The 14,916-nt window shown below is 36.6% G+C and overlaps 1 long non-coding RNA gene across 2 annotated transcripts in view; it reads left to right on the plus strand.

The window, feature by feature from the left end:
* The window catches only part of LOC121651228, a 37,220-nt gene that overhangs the window by 1,830 nt on the left and 20,474 nt on the right, over positions 1 to 14,916 (plus strand). The gene's annotated exons all lie outside the window — the stretch shown is intronic.

A 14,916-nucleotide genomic window follows, 5' to 3' on the forward strand; every position in this document is an offset into this window, starting at 1 on the left:
TTACTGTTTGTGGTGAAAAGTTTGATTCCAGCTCTAAAAACTCTGCGAATGTGTTCTCCTACGACTTTGCCTGTGTTTGAGATGAACCATGCTGGTTTTTACTCATTCCTAAATTTACTTTACTCATTCCGAGGACTACTTTACTCATTCCTAGGACTACTTTACTCATTCCTAGGACTACTTTACCCATTCCTAGGACTACTTTACTCATTCCTAGGACTACTTTACTCATTCCTAGGATTACTTTACTCATTCCTAGGACTACTTTACCCATTCCGAGGATTACTGTACTCATTCCTATGATTACTTTATTCATTTCTAGAACTGCTTTACTCATTCCTAGAATTACTTTACTCATTCCCATGATTACTTTATTCATTTCTAGAACTGCTTTACTCATTCCTAGTATTACTTTACTCATTCTTAGGATTACGCTACTCATTCCTAGGACTACTTTACTCATTCCTAGGATTACTGTACTTATTCCTAGGACAACTTTCCTCATTCCCAGGACTACTTTACTCATTCCTATGATTACTTTACTCATTCCTAGGACTACTTTACTCATTCCTAGGATTACTTTACTCATTCCTAGGACTACTTTACCCATTCCTAGGATTACTTTACTCATTCCTAGGATTACTTTACTCATTCCTATGATTACTTTACTCATTCCTATGATTACTTTATTCATTTCTAGAACTGCTTTACTCATTCCTAGGACTACTTACTCATTCCTAGGACTACTTTACTCATTCCTAGGATTACTTTACTCATTCCTATGATTACTTTACTCATTCCTAGGATTACTTTACTCATTCCTAGGACTACTTTACCCATTCCTAGGATTACTTTACTCATTCCTATGATTACTTTACTCATTCCTATGATTACTTTATTCATTTCTAGAACTGCTTTACTCATTCCTAGGACTACTTTACTCATTCCTAGGACTACTTTACTCATTCCTAGGATTACTTTACTCATTCCTAGGACTACTTTACCCATTCCTAGGATTACTTTACTCATTCCTAGGACTACTTTACTCATTCCTATGATTACTTTATTCATTTCTAGAACTGCTTTACTCATTCCTAGGACTACTTTACTCATTCCTAGGACTACTTTACTCATTCCTAGGATTACTTTACTCATTCCTAGGACTACTTTACCCATTCCTAGGATTACTTTACTCATTCCTATGATTACTTTATTCATTTCTAGAACTGCTTTACTCATTCCTAGAATTACTTTACTCATTCCCATGATTACTTTATTTATTTCTAGTACTACTTTACTCATTCCTAGTACTACTTTACTCATTCCTATGATTACTTTATTTATTTCTAGAACTGCTTTACTCAATTCTAGTATTACTTTACTCATTCCTAGGATTACTCTACTCATTCCTAGGACTACTTTACTCATTCCCATGATTACTTTATTCATTTCTAGAACTGCTTTACTCATTCCTAGTATTACTTTACTCATTCCTAGGACTACTTTAATCATTCCTAGGACTACTTTACTCATTCCTAGGACTACTTTACTCATTCCTATGATTACTTTATTCATTTCTAGAACTGCTTTACTCATTCCTAGGACTACTTTACTCATTCCTAGGATTACTTTACTCATTCCTAGGACTACTTTACCCATTCCTAGGATTACTTTACTCATTCCTATGATTACTTTATTCATTTCTAGAACTGCTTTACTCATTCCTAGAATTACTTTACTCATTCCCATGATTACTTTATTCATTTCTAGAACTGCTTTACTCATTCCTAGTATTACTTTACTCATTCTTAGGATTACGCTACTCATTCCTAGGACTACTTTACTCATTCCTAGGATTACTGTACTTATTCCTAGGACAACTTTCCTCATTCCCAGGACTACTTTACTCATTCCTATGATTACTTTACTCATTTCTAGTACTACTTTACTCATTCCTAGTACTACTTTACTCATTCCCATGATTACTTTATTTATTTCTAGAACTGCTTTACTCAATTCTAGTATTACTTTACTCATTCCTAGGATTACTCTACTCATTCCTAGGACTACTTTACTCATTCCCATGATTACTTTATTCATTTCTAGAACTGCTTTACTCATTCTTAGTATTACTTTACTCATTCCTAGGACTACTGTACTCATTCCTAGGACTACTTTACTCATTCCTATGATTACTTTATTAATTTCTAGAACTGCTTTACTCATTCCTAGGACTACTTTACTCATTCCTAGGACTACTGTACTCATTCCTAGGACTACTTTACTCATTCCTAGGATTACTTTACTCATTCCTAGGACTACTTTACTCATTCCTATGATTACTTTATTCATTTCTAGAACTGCTTTACTCATTCCTAGAATTGCTTTACTCATTCCCATGATTACTTTATTCATTTCTAGAACTGCTTTACTCATTCCTAGTATTACTTTACTCATTCCTAGTACTACTTTACTCATTCCTATGATTACTTTATTTATTTCTAGAACTGCTTTACTCAATTCTAGTATTACTTTACTCATTCCTAGGATTACTTTACTCATTCCTAGGACTACTTTACCCATTCCGAGGATTACTGTACATATTCCTATGATTACTTTATTCATTTCTAGAACTGCTTTACTCATTCCTAGAATTACTTTACTCATTCCCATGATTACTTTATTCATTTCTAGAACTGCTTTACTCATTCCTAGTATTACTTTACTCATTCTTAGGATTACGCTACTCATTCCTAGGACTACTTTACTCATTCCTAGGATTACTGTACTTATTCCTAGGACAACTTTCCTCATTCCCAGGACTACTTTACTCATTCCTATGATTACTTTACTCATTCCTAGGACTACTTTACTCATTCCTAGGATTACTTTACTCATTCCTAGGACTACTTTACCCATTCCTAGGATTACTTTACTCATTCCTAGGATTACTTTACTCATTCCTATGATTACTTTACTCATTCCTATGATTACTTTATTCATTTCTAGAACTGCTTTACTCATTCCTAGGACTACTTTACTCATTCCTAGGACTACTTTACTCATTCCTAGGATTACTTTACTCATTCCTATGATTACTTTACTCATTCCTAGGATTACTTTACTCATTCCTAGGACTACTTTACCCATTCCTAGGATTACTTTACTCATTCCTATGATTACTTTACTCATTCCTATGATTACTTTATTCATTTCTAGAACTGCTTTACTCATTCCTAGGACTACTTTACTCATTCCTAGGACTACTTTACTCATTCCTAGGATTACTTTACTCATTCCTAGGACTACTTTACCCATTCCTAGGATTACTTTACTCATTTCTAGGACTACTTTACTCATTCCTATGATTACTTTATTCATTTCTAGAACTGCTTTACTCATTCCTAGGACTACTTTACTCATTCCTAGGACTACTTTACTCATTCCTAGGATTACTTTACTCATTCCTAGGACTACTTTACCCATTCCTAGGATTACTTTACTCATTCCTATGATTACTTTATTCATTTCTAGAACTGCTTTACTCATTCCTAGAATTACTTTACTCATTCCCATGATTACTTTATTCATTTCTAGTACTACTTTACTCATTCCTAGTACTACTTTACTCATTCCTATGATTACTTTACTCATTCCTATGATTACTTTATTCATTTCTAGAACTGCTTCACTCATTCCTAGGACTACTTTACTCATTCCTAGGACTACTTTACTCATTCCTAGGATTACTTTACTCATTCCTATGATTACTTTACTCATTCCTAGGATTACTTTACTCATTCCTAGGACTACTTTACCCATTCCTAGGATTACTTTACTCATTCCTATGATTACTTTACTCATTCCTATGATTACTTTATTCATTTCTAGAACTGCTTTACTCATTCCTAGGACTACTTTACTCATTCCTAGGACTACTTTACTCATTCCTAGGATTACTTTACTCATTCCTAGGACTACTTTACCCATTCCTAGGATTACTTTACTCATTTCTAGGACTACTTTACTCATTCCTATGATTACTTTATTCATTTCTAGAACTGCTTTACTCATTCCTAGGACTACTTTACTCATTCCTAGGACTACTTTACTCATTCCTAGGATTACTTTACTCATTCCTAGGACTACTTTACCCATTCCTAGGATTACTTTACTCATTCCTATGATTACTTTATTCATTTCTAGAACTGCTTTACTCATTCCTAGAATTACTTTACTCATTCCCATTATTACTTTATTCATTTCTAGTACTACTTTACTCATTCCTAGTACTACTTTACTCATTCCTATGATTACTTTATTTATTTCTAGAACTGCTTTACTCAATTCTAGTATTACTTTACTCATTCCTAGGATTACTCTACTCATTCCTAGGACTACTTTACTCATTCCCATGATTACTTTATTCATTTCTAGAACTGCTTTACTCATTCCTAGTATTACTTTACTCATTTCTAGGACTACTTTAATCATTCCTAGGACTACTTTACTCATTCCTAGGACTACTTTACTCATTCCTATGATTACTTTATTCATTTCTAGAACTGCTTTACTCATTCCTAGGACTACTTTACTCATTCCTAGGATTACTTTACTCATTCCTAGGACTACTTTACCCATTCCTAGGATTACTTTACTCATTCCTATGATTACTTTATTCATTTCTAGAACTGCTTTACTCATTCCTAGAATTACTTTACTCATTCCCATGATTACTTTATTCATTTCTAGAACTGCTTTACTCATTCCTAGTATTACTTTACTCATTCTTAGGATGACGCTACTCATTCCTAGGACTACTTTACTCATTCCTAGGATTACTGTACTTATTCCTAGGACAACTTTCCTCATTCCCAGGACTACTTTACTCATTCCTATGATTACTTTACTCATTTCTAGTACTACTTTACTCATTCCTAGTACTACTTTACTCATTCCCATGATTACTTTATTTATTTCTAGAACTGCTTTACTCAATTCTAGTATTACTTTACTCATTCCTAGGATTACTCTACTCATTCCTAGGACTACTTTACTCATTCCCATGATTACTTTATTCATTTCTAGAACTGCTTTACTCATTCTTAGTATTACTTTACTCATTCCTAGGACTACTGTACTCATTCCTAGGACTACTTTACTCATTCCTAGGATTACTTTACTCATTCCTAGGACTACTTTACTCATTCCTATGATTACTTTATTCATTTCTAGAACTGCTTTACTCATTCCTAGAATTGCTTTACTCATTCCCATGATTACTTTATTCATTTCTAGAACTGCTTTACTCATTCCTAGTATTACTTTACTCATTCCTAGTACTACTTTACTCATTCCTATGATTACTTTATTTATTTCTAGAACTGCTTTACTCAATTCTAGTATTACTTTACTCATTCCTAGGATTACTCTACTCATTCCTAGGACTACTTTACTCATTCCCATGATTACTTTATTCATTTCTAGAACTGCTTTACTCATTCCTAGTATTACTTTACTCATTTCTAGGACTACTTTAATCATTCCTAGGACTACTTCACTCATTCCTAGGACTACTTTACTCATTCCTATGATTACTTTATTCATTTCTAGAACTGCTTTACTCATTCCTAGGACTACTTTACTCATTCCTAGGACTACTTTACTCATTCCTAGGATTACTTTACTCATTCCTAGGACTACTTTACCCATTCCTAGGATTACTTTACTCATTCCTATGATTACTTTATTCATTTCTAGAACTGCTTTACTCATTCCTAGAATTACTTTACTCATTCCCATGATTACTTTATTCATTTCTAGAACTGCTTTACTCATTCCTAGTATTACTTTACTCATTCTTAGGATTACGCTACTCATTCCTAGGACTACTTTACTCATTCCTAGGATTACTGTACTTATTCCTAGGACAACTTTCCTCATTCCCAGGACTACTTTACTCATTCCTATGATTACTTAACTCATTCCTATGATTACTTTATTCATTTCTAGAACTGCTTTACTCATTCCTAGGACTACTTTACTCATTCCTAGGACTACTTTACTCATTCCTAGGATTACTTTACTCATTCCTAGGACTACTTTACCCATTCCTAGGATTACTTTACTCATTCCTAGGACTACTTTACTCATTCCTATGATTACTTTATTCATTTCTAGAACTGCTTTACTCATTCCTAGGACTACTTTACTCATTCCTAGGACTACTTTACTCATTCCTAGGATTACTTTACTCATTCCTAGGACTACTTTACCCATTCCTAGGATTACTTTTACTCATTCCTATGATTACTTCATTCATTTCTAGAACTGCTTTACTCATTCCTAGAATTACTTTACTCATTCCCATGATTACTTCATTCATTTCTAGTACTACTTTACTCATTCCTAGTACTACTTTACTCATTCCTATGATTACTTTATTTATTTCTAGAACTGCTTTACTCAATTCTAGTATTACTTTACTCATTCCTAGGATTACTCTACTCATTCCTAGGACTACTTTACTCATTCCCATGATTACTTTATTCATTTCTAGAACTGCTTTACTCATTCCTAGTATTACTTTACTCAATCCTAGGATTACTCTACTCATTCATAGGACTACTTTACTCATTCCTAGGATTACTGTACTTATTCCTAGGACAACTTTCCTCATTCCCAGGACTACTTTACTCATTCCTATGATTACTTTACTCATTTCTAGTACTACTTTACTCATTCCTAGTACTACTTTACTCATTCCTATGATTACTTTATTTATTTCTAGAACTGCTTTACTCAATTCTAGTATTACTTCACTCATTCCTAGGATTACTCTACTCATTCCTGGGACTACTTTACTCATTCCCATGATTACTTTATTCATTTCTAGAACTGCTTTACTCATTCCTAGTATTACTTTACTCATTCCTAGGACTACTTTAATCATTCCTAGGACTACTTTACTCATTCCTAGGACTACTTTACTCATTCCTATGATTACTTTATTCATTTCTAGTACTACTTTACTCATTCCTAGTACTACTTTACTCATTCCTATGATTACTTTATTTATTTCTAGAACTGCTTTACTCAATTCTAGTATTACTTTACTCATTCCTAGGATTACTCTACTCATTCCTAGGACTACTTTACTCATTCCCATGATTACTTTATTCATTTCTAGAACTGCTTTACTCATTCCTAGTATTACTTTACTCATTCCTAGGACTACTTTACTCATTCCTAGGATTACTTCACTCATTCCTAGGACTACTTTACTCATTCCTAGGACTACTTTACTCATTCCTATGATTACTTTACTCATTTCTAGAACTGCTTTACTCATTCCTAGAATTACTTTACTCATTCCCATGATTACTTTATTCATTTCTAGAACTGCTTTACTCATTCCTAGTATTACTTTACTCATTCTTAGGATTACGCTACTCATTCCTATGATTACTTTACTCATTCCTAGTATTACTTTACTCATTCCTAGGACTGCTTTACTTATTCCCAGAATTACTTTACTCATTCCTAGGACCACTTTACTCAATCTTAGAACTACTTTACTCATTCCTAGTACTACTTTACTCATTCCTATGATTACTTTATTTATTTCTAGAACTGCTTTACTCAATTCTAGTATTACTTTACTCATTCCTAGGATTACTCTACTCATTCCTAGGACTACTTTACTCATTCCCATGATTACTTTACTCATTCCTAGTATTACTTTACTCATTCCTAGGACTTCTTTAATCATTCCTAGGACTACTTTACTCATTCCTAGGACTACTTTACTCATTCCTATGATTACTTTATTCATTTCTAGAACTGCTTTACTCATTCATAGGACTACTTTACTCATTCCTAGGATTACTGTACTTATTCCTAGGACAACTTTACTCATTCCCAGGACTACTTTACTCATTCCTATGATTACTTTACTCATTTCCATTACTACTTTACTCATTCCTAGGATTACTCTAGTCATTCCTAGGACTACTTTACTCATTCCTCTGATTACTTTACTCCTTGCTATGATTACTTTATTCATTTCTAGAACTGCTTTCCTCATACCTAGTATTACTTTACTCATTCCTAGGACTACTTTACTCATTCCTAGGATTACTTTACTCATTCCTAGGACTACTTTACTCATTCCTAGGACTACTTCTCTCATTCCCATGATTACTTTATTCATTTCTAGAACTGCTTTACTCATTCCTAGTATTACTTTACTCATTCCTAGGATTACTCTACTCATTCATAGGACTACTTTACTCATTCCTAGGATTACTGTACTTATTCCTAGGACAACTTTCCTCATTCCCAGGACTACTTTACTCATTCCTATGATTACTTTATTCATTCCTAAAACTGCTTTATTTATTTCTAGAACTGCTTTACTCAATCCTAGAACTACTTTACTCATTCATAGTATTACTTCACTCATTCCTAGGACTGCTTTACTTATTCCCAGAATTACTTTGCTCATTCCTAGGATTACTTTACTCATTCCTAGGACTGCTTTACTTATTCCCAGAATTACTTTACTCATTCCTAGGACCACTTTACTCAATCTTAGAACTACTTTACTCATTCCTAGTATTACTTTACTCATTCCCAGAATTACTTTACTCGGTCCTAGGACTACTTTACTCATTTCTAGGACTTCTTTACTTATTCATAGGAATACTTTACTCATTACTAGGAGTACTTTACCTATTCCTAGGATTACTTTACTCATTTCTAGTACTACTTTACTCATTCTTAGGGTTACTGTACTCATTTCTAGGACTACTTTACTTATACCTAGGATTACTTTAATAATCATCAAAATGATAAGTAAATATCACTTTGCATGTAATCAGTTCATGTAATATATTAGTTTAACTTTTTAAGTCGAATTACTAAATTTAATTAAGTTTTGCAGAATCTCACCTGGATCTTGATTCTACTTCTTCTGTAGTAATTTCACATCTCAGCTTCCTTCTGGGAGTAGGATTATACACACAGCCCTTGTAGCTGTGAAGATACTTAATTTATTTTGGGAATGTAATTTTGGACAATAGGTAGATACAGCCTAATGAAGATCAAGTTAAACGTTATTGAAGGATTAGTGGATGTTTAGTTTTAACCTTGTCATTCGCCTTTTCTTATTCACATCTTCTAAATTTTAGTAAAATACAGCAATGGAAACTAGGCTGGTGTGAATATATTAACAAAAAGTATTTCTTCCCTGCAAACTGTAATGCTGCGCTGTGACGGCCCAGGTGTTGTAGGCACATTCTGGGTATCTAGCAGCTGACCCCTGATCAGATTGAGGTTAGTGACATTTCACACCTCAGTGCACGCCTGTGGCGCATTAATCCTTGGACAGCACTTTGCAACACGCTGTATAAATCTGTGAAGGAGGGAAGCCGGACCTGGGTGTCAGGGCTCATAATAAAAACAGCTTTTTGTTTTAAGAATTATTGGCTTACATAATGAAGCTTGAGCTCATATTTATTTGTATTGTAATGCAAAGTGGGAGGAATTGGGAGGAAAGGAGTGTTAAAACATGTTTTGAGTCATTTTTGCTAAGTAGAGAGAGAGAGGAGGACATGAAGGTTTGACATGTGTGCACTTATCGTAAAACAAACCCATAGGCAGATCGTGACGCTGTTAACTGCTGCTGTGCTTTCAGTAAATATCCATCTATACTTCTGTCCTTATCAGCCTGCTTATTATGGATTCACAAACAGCACAAACACGCACACGAAACAACCCCCTTTGCTCATTCCAGTTGAAACACTCGGTTTAACATTGTGAGAGCTTGTGTGTTTGCATTTGCATCTGTGAGTGTGTGTGTGTGTGTGTGTGTGCCCAGCAGACTGAGTTATGAGCATGAATGGAGTGAATGGTATTTGACCACGTGCATTGTGTTTTATGAGATGAGCAAGCTTTAATGACCCTGTCAACAGTAAATGGGGGCTGATTTGTAGCACAGCTGTCGCTCCACTCATCACACTCACAGACACAAAAAATGAGCAGCTAGCACATATGCAGCACCTAAACTTCTGAATCAACACCGTATACGCTCACAGCACGACTCGGGGAGCGTTGGATTTTGGCACAAACAGACTCATTAACATGTGTTGTCGATACAGAAAGTAATTGCAGTCTGAAGTCTAATCAGATAGAAATTACAGCCGTACAGATGCAGGCAGCGGTCATACATCAGATCTCATATTCAATCAATGCACCTATTCCTCAGAGAGGCTATTGATCTATAACCTGCAGCTGGTCATGTGGCTCTGGTTTCACTATTGTAGATGTAGTGAAATTGGAGTTATGTTATCAAGTAACTCCCTCAACTGATAAAGCTGCTCAAACTTCTTGTTTCCAGCATGTCTACCCTGCTGAGATGTCCTGCAAGCGGGTTTGTTCTCATCCAGGAGCTCGTGTTGGGGGAGGAAGGGAAAATGGAAACCAATTTGACGTTGTGGATCAATAATAAGTCGTAACAGTGAAAGATTGCATGCTCGGTAATTTCATCCCTGCTTGTGTGAAGGACGGGGCTGGTTGGCTTATGAGCAGCTTTTTTTCTCACCTGCTGAACACATGTGCTGCTTTGTGTTGTTTTTCATAACAGAGCCAGATATTTGCTGCATAGGTTGATATTTTCATTCTCTGTGTCTGTGCATATTATGCCCTCTATGCACTTCTTTAAAACATGATGCATTTACTTTCATCATTATAAGAACTAATTCGGCTGTTTGAAACCACATCATGAGTCTAGAGAGACTTTTCTTAAACCTCATGCCCTCATTTGGCATTTTTGTCGATTTTCTCAACTTTTTTAGAATTTAGTAATCATGTAAGCATTATTATTTCTACTAACAGGTTTTTTTCAGCAATAATGCTTTAAATCAAGTGTTTTTTTTCTCACATCGCAAAGAAAATGTCCACAAAAAAAACTGCTATAAAATGATCTTACATCAGTATTTTTCTCAGCTCTTTTATTACAAAAATCAAACGAAAACAATAATAAATTTAAAAAAGAACTGAATTCTTCTGACTGAATGAATAACTATTTATTAAAAAAAATCACAAAACATGAATTATTTTCTACATAATAAAATTTAGGGGGATGGGGCTTTGGTGGGGATTAGAGTTTTGGATATGTCAAAGATTACCAGTAAAATTGATTTAATTGCATTTGTAATTTTTATGTAGTGCCAGATACTCCCACTGGTGCCGTTCAGCAGCTCCAGCAGCTCTGGAAAGCTGTGGAGACACGTGGCAGGTTGTGGCAGCTGCAGGAAGAGCTGCTGCTACGATTTGAGCTGCTGTCTGTCTCCAGATGAGGATCAGCAGGTAAAATATAAAGTCAGGTGTTACTTTTACACCCTCAGAACCACAAATCTGTCCCAATGCAGGAGTATTTCATCAGAAACTCTGTGGAAGAGTAGAAGTCTGAAACTAGCAGATCTACACCAGATAAGTTCACATCCCTTCATATGCTTTGGTGGGCGTGGCTTTCTCTGCTTGTACGGCAAGCCCCCGCCCACCTACGTATGGTGGGAGGGGTTGTGGGTTTTTAAAATTTACTCGTGACGTAGACAACGTCTCTATGTCATGAAAAACATAACCTGGTTTTACCCCGTAGAGGGCGTAATGAGCCATATGTAGTCACAAAATCCCGTTTTTAAAATAAATTTTAAAAAATACAAATTTTTTCAACAGTAAATGTGATTTTCATCACAATTAAGGAATTCTGTGTTGTTTACAGCTCAAAAACGCATTTTTGGGTCACTAGCCCTTTAATAATCTCTGGCGTTAGTTTCTGGTCTCTAAATTTATCAAAGTCTCTAATTTTCCTCTGGCAGGTGCAGCATGAGGTAATCTGGCCTCTTAAATATGCTTTCAGACGTTTGGTTGATGCTTAAATAATTTTATTTCAGCTGTAATGTTGTTTCTGAAATCCTCTTAATCTGACAGAAGGGCAGAGTTTAGACTGCAGAGGATGGTAACTTAGTTGGGACCAGTGGACCGTGGTCAGAGAAAACTGCTGCTTTTTGGTTTATAACCGATGAGAGAAGGCTTGCATCCATGAAAAGTCGTCTATTCTTGAAACAGAGTTGTGAATTGTAGAGAACTGCGTGTGGTGGATTGCTGGCTTCAGCATCTGTTACCACAAACTGCGTTTTTATTCATTGCTATACATGCTCGTCTTGACTGAGTTGAAATGAGAGTGAAAGGTCAACCTGCTCCCAGTAGGTGGTGGTTTAAGACCTTTAAGTGGGATTCTTGGAGAAATGCAAGATCTGCTTTAAGTGTGTGAATACTTTATTAACATTTAAGACTGTTAATGTCCAGCTTACAAACCTCACTGAACAGCCTGGTTTCTGAGAGGGAAACATAGCTGTTGCCATTTAAAGGATGACATAATGTTATTCCCCATGAACAGTGCTGAGGACGTTATTTCCCAGTACGACGCCAGAGAAAAGAACTAGAAGCCCTCAGCGAGCTCAGACCTCCACCAAGTGGTTATATCAATGATTGTGGGCATTATTTTTGAGTTTTCCACCAAGGTTTTATGGCATTCGGTCCCCTTGTAATCGATCCACCATAACACGTTTTTCCACTTTCAGTGCTTCAATAAGAAGTTTTGACACAAATTCCATGGAGCTCGTTCCCGGACCCTCTGCAACTGCTGCTATATACTGATACATCCATCCTTCATTTCTTTCACATCCCACGTGTACTCAAAGTTTTCTGGAATTTCACAACTCCGTCTGACCACACTGACCAACCGTTTTGCACTTGGTCGACCTCAGTGCGAGCTAGCGCAGCATTGTTTGCTAACTCTGTCCTTATGGCCTGAGGTTTTCTCCTAAGAAAGTCCAAATCCTCAGCAAGGGCATTTCTCAGTTCTGCTCAGATGACTGTGAGAAGATGTAAGTGAGATGTTAGAAAATGCTATGTAGAAAATGTTACTTCAGTTTCTTTGAAAAAGCAAAAGCTAGACGGGAGCTGTCCAAATCACGTCTTACTCCATTAATGTGCCTTACGTGCCCCATAGTAATGGCAATGTTTTCATGTCCTTACAGCTGCTCTCCAGACTCATTCATTCTCTGAAGGTGAGAAGCAGGAAAACATGCAAACTCCACACAGAAAGGCCACCGCCCCCCAGATAAACCTCCCCCAGTCGAGGGTCGAACCAGCAACCTTCTTGCTGTGAGGCTGCAGTGCTAACTACCACACTGTGCAGCCTCTCCAGACTGCTACATACATTAAAGCCTTTAGGTTACGCTGGCTGGTCCTCACATGAAACCATCATTTGTTTGTTTCTGTCTTTGTATTTGCTGTGAAGTTTTACACAAATTCTTTATTACCATGATCCACGTGGCCTCATACATTTTCTCCAACTCAATCTTTAATTCAAACTTCAGTTATGATCTTATGTATGTTAATGAATAATATGTTTGTATTTATAAAAAGTGCAATACATTTTACAATACATTACTCCACACTGGTCACAGTCACAGCCTTAATCCTGGTGTGATAGATGAAGCAGGTGGTGGAAACCTTCCTCAGAGGTTTTCTCCATATTGACATGACAGCATCACACAGCTGCTGCAGGTTTGTCGGCTGCATCCATGATGAGAATCTCCCGTTCCACCACATCCCAAAGCTACTCTACTGGACTGAGATCTGGTGGCTGTGGAGGCCGTTGGAGTCCAGTGAACTCATCGTCATGTTCTAGAAAGCAGGTGGAGATGATCTGAGCTTTGTGACATGGTGCATTATCCTGCTGGAAGTAGCATCAGAAGATGCTCCACTGTGGTCATAAAGGGATGGACATGGTCAGCAACAATACTCAGGTAGGCTGTGTTGGTTAAACCAGACCACGTTGGTACTAAGGGGCCCAAAGTGGGCCAAGAAAATCTGCCCCCACCATTACACCAGCAGCAGCCTGAAGCGTTGATCCAAGGCAGGATGGATCCATGTTTTCATGATGTTTCCAGCAGATTCTGAGCCGAGCATCTGAATGTGGAGCTGAAATGGAGACTCATCAGACCAGCAACGTTTCTCCATCTTCTATTGTCCAGTGTTGGTGAGTGTGTGTGAATTGTAGCCTCAGTTTCCTGTTCTTAGCTGGCAGGAGGAACCCGGTGTGTCTTCTGCTGCATCCTGGTCCAGACAACTGCTGCTCTGGATGTTTTCTCTTCTTCAGACCATCTCTGGAAACCCTGGAGATGGTTGTGGGTGCAAATCCCAGTAAATACTCAGACCAACAACCACGTTCAAAGTCTCTTAAATTACCTTTCCTCCTCATCCTGATGCTCAGGTTGAACTTCAGCAGGTCGTCTTCACCACGTCTACATGACTCCATACTGCCACGTGATTGAATCCGTTGAACAAGTGCAGCTAATGAAGTGACTAGCGAGTGTAATTCAATTCAGCTTTATTTGTATTATGCCAATTTACAACAAAATCACCTCAGGACACTTTACAGACAAAATCACTTCAAGTCAATTATTATCTAATTAAAACAAATCACAGTGGTCCAGTTTATAATACCAGTGTTCATACAAGCCAGTACATAATAAACAATAGCCTAGCTAAGGAATCTAATGGATTGCATTGAATGTTGACTTCGATTCGGTCCCCATGCTGAGCTACACGGGGCAGCTGGTGACCGTGGGAAGGAAAAACCTTCCTTACATATATTTGTAGTTTTTAAAGAAAAGAACAAAAAGATTTTTTTGAAGCTGCAATGCAGTTTTATTCTTGTTGATTTAATTAAGTTAGTTTATGGAGCCATCTGAATCGGGTCTCTGTTCCTCAGCCTCTAATGAGTGGAATGAGTGGCGTGGTAATCATTGTGGAGTCCTGCAGACGGCCGGCTGCCGGCGC

Source organism: Melanotaenia boesemani, chromosome 13, assembly GCF_017639745.1.
Source record: "Melanotaenia boesemani isolate fMelBoe1 chromosome 13, fMelBoe1.pri, whole genome shotgun sequence".
Classification (NCBI taxonomy): domain Eukaryota; kingdom Metazoa; phylum Chordata; class Actinopteri; order Atheriniformes; family Melanotaeniidae; genus Melanotaenia; species Melanotaenia boesemani.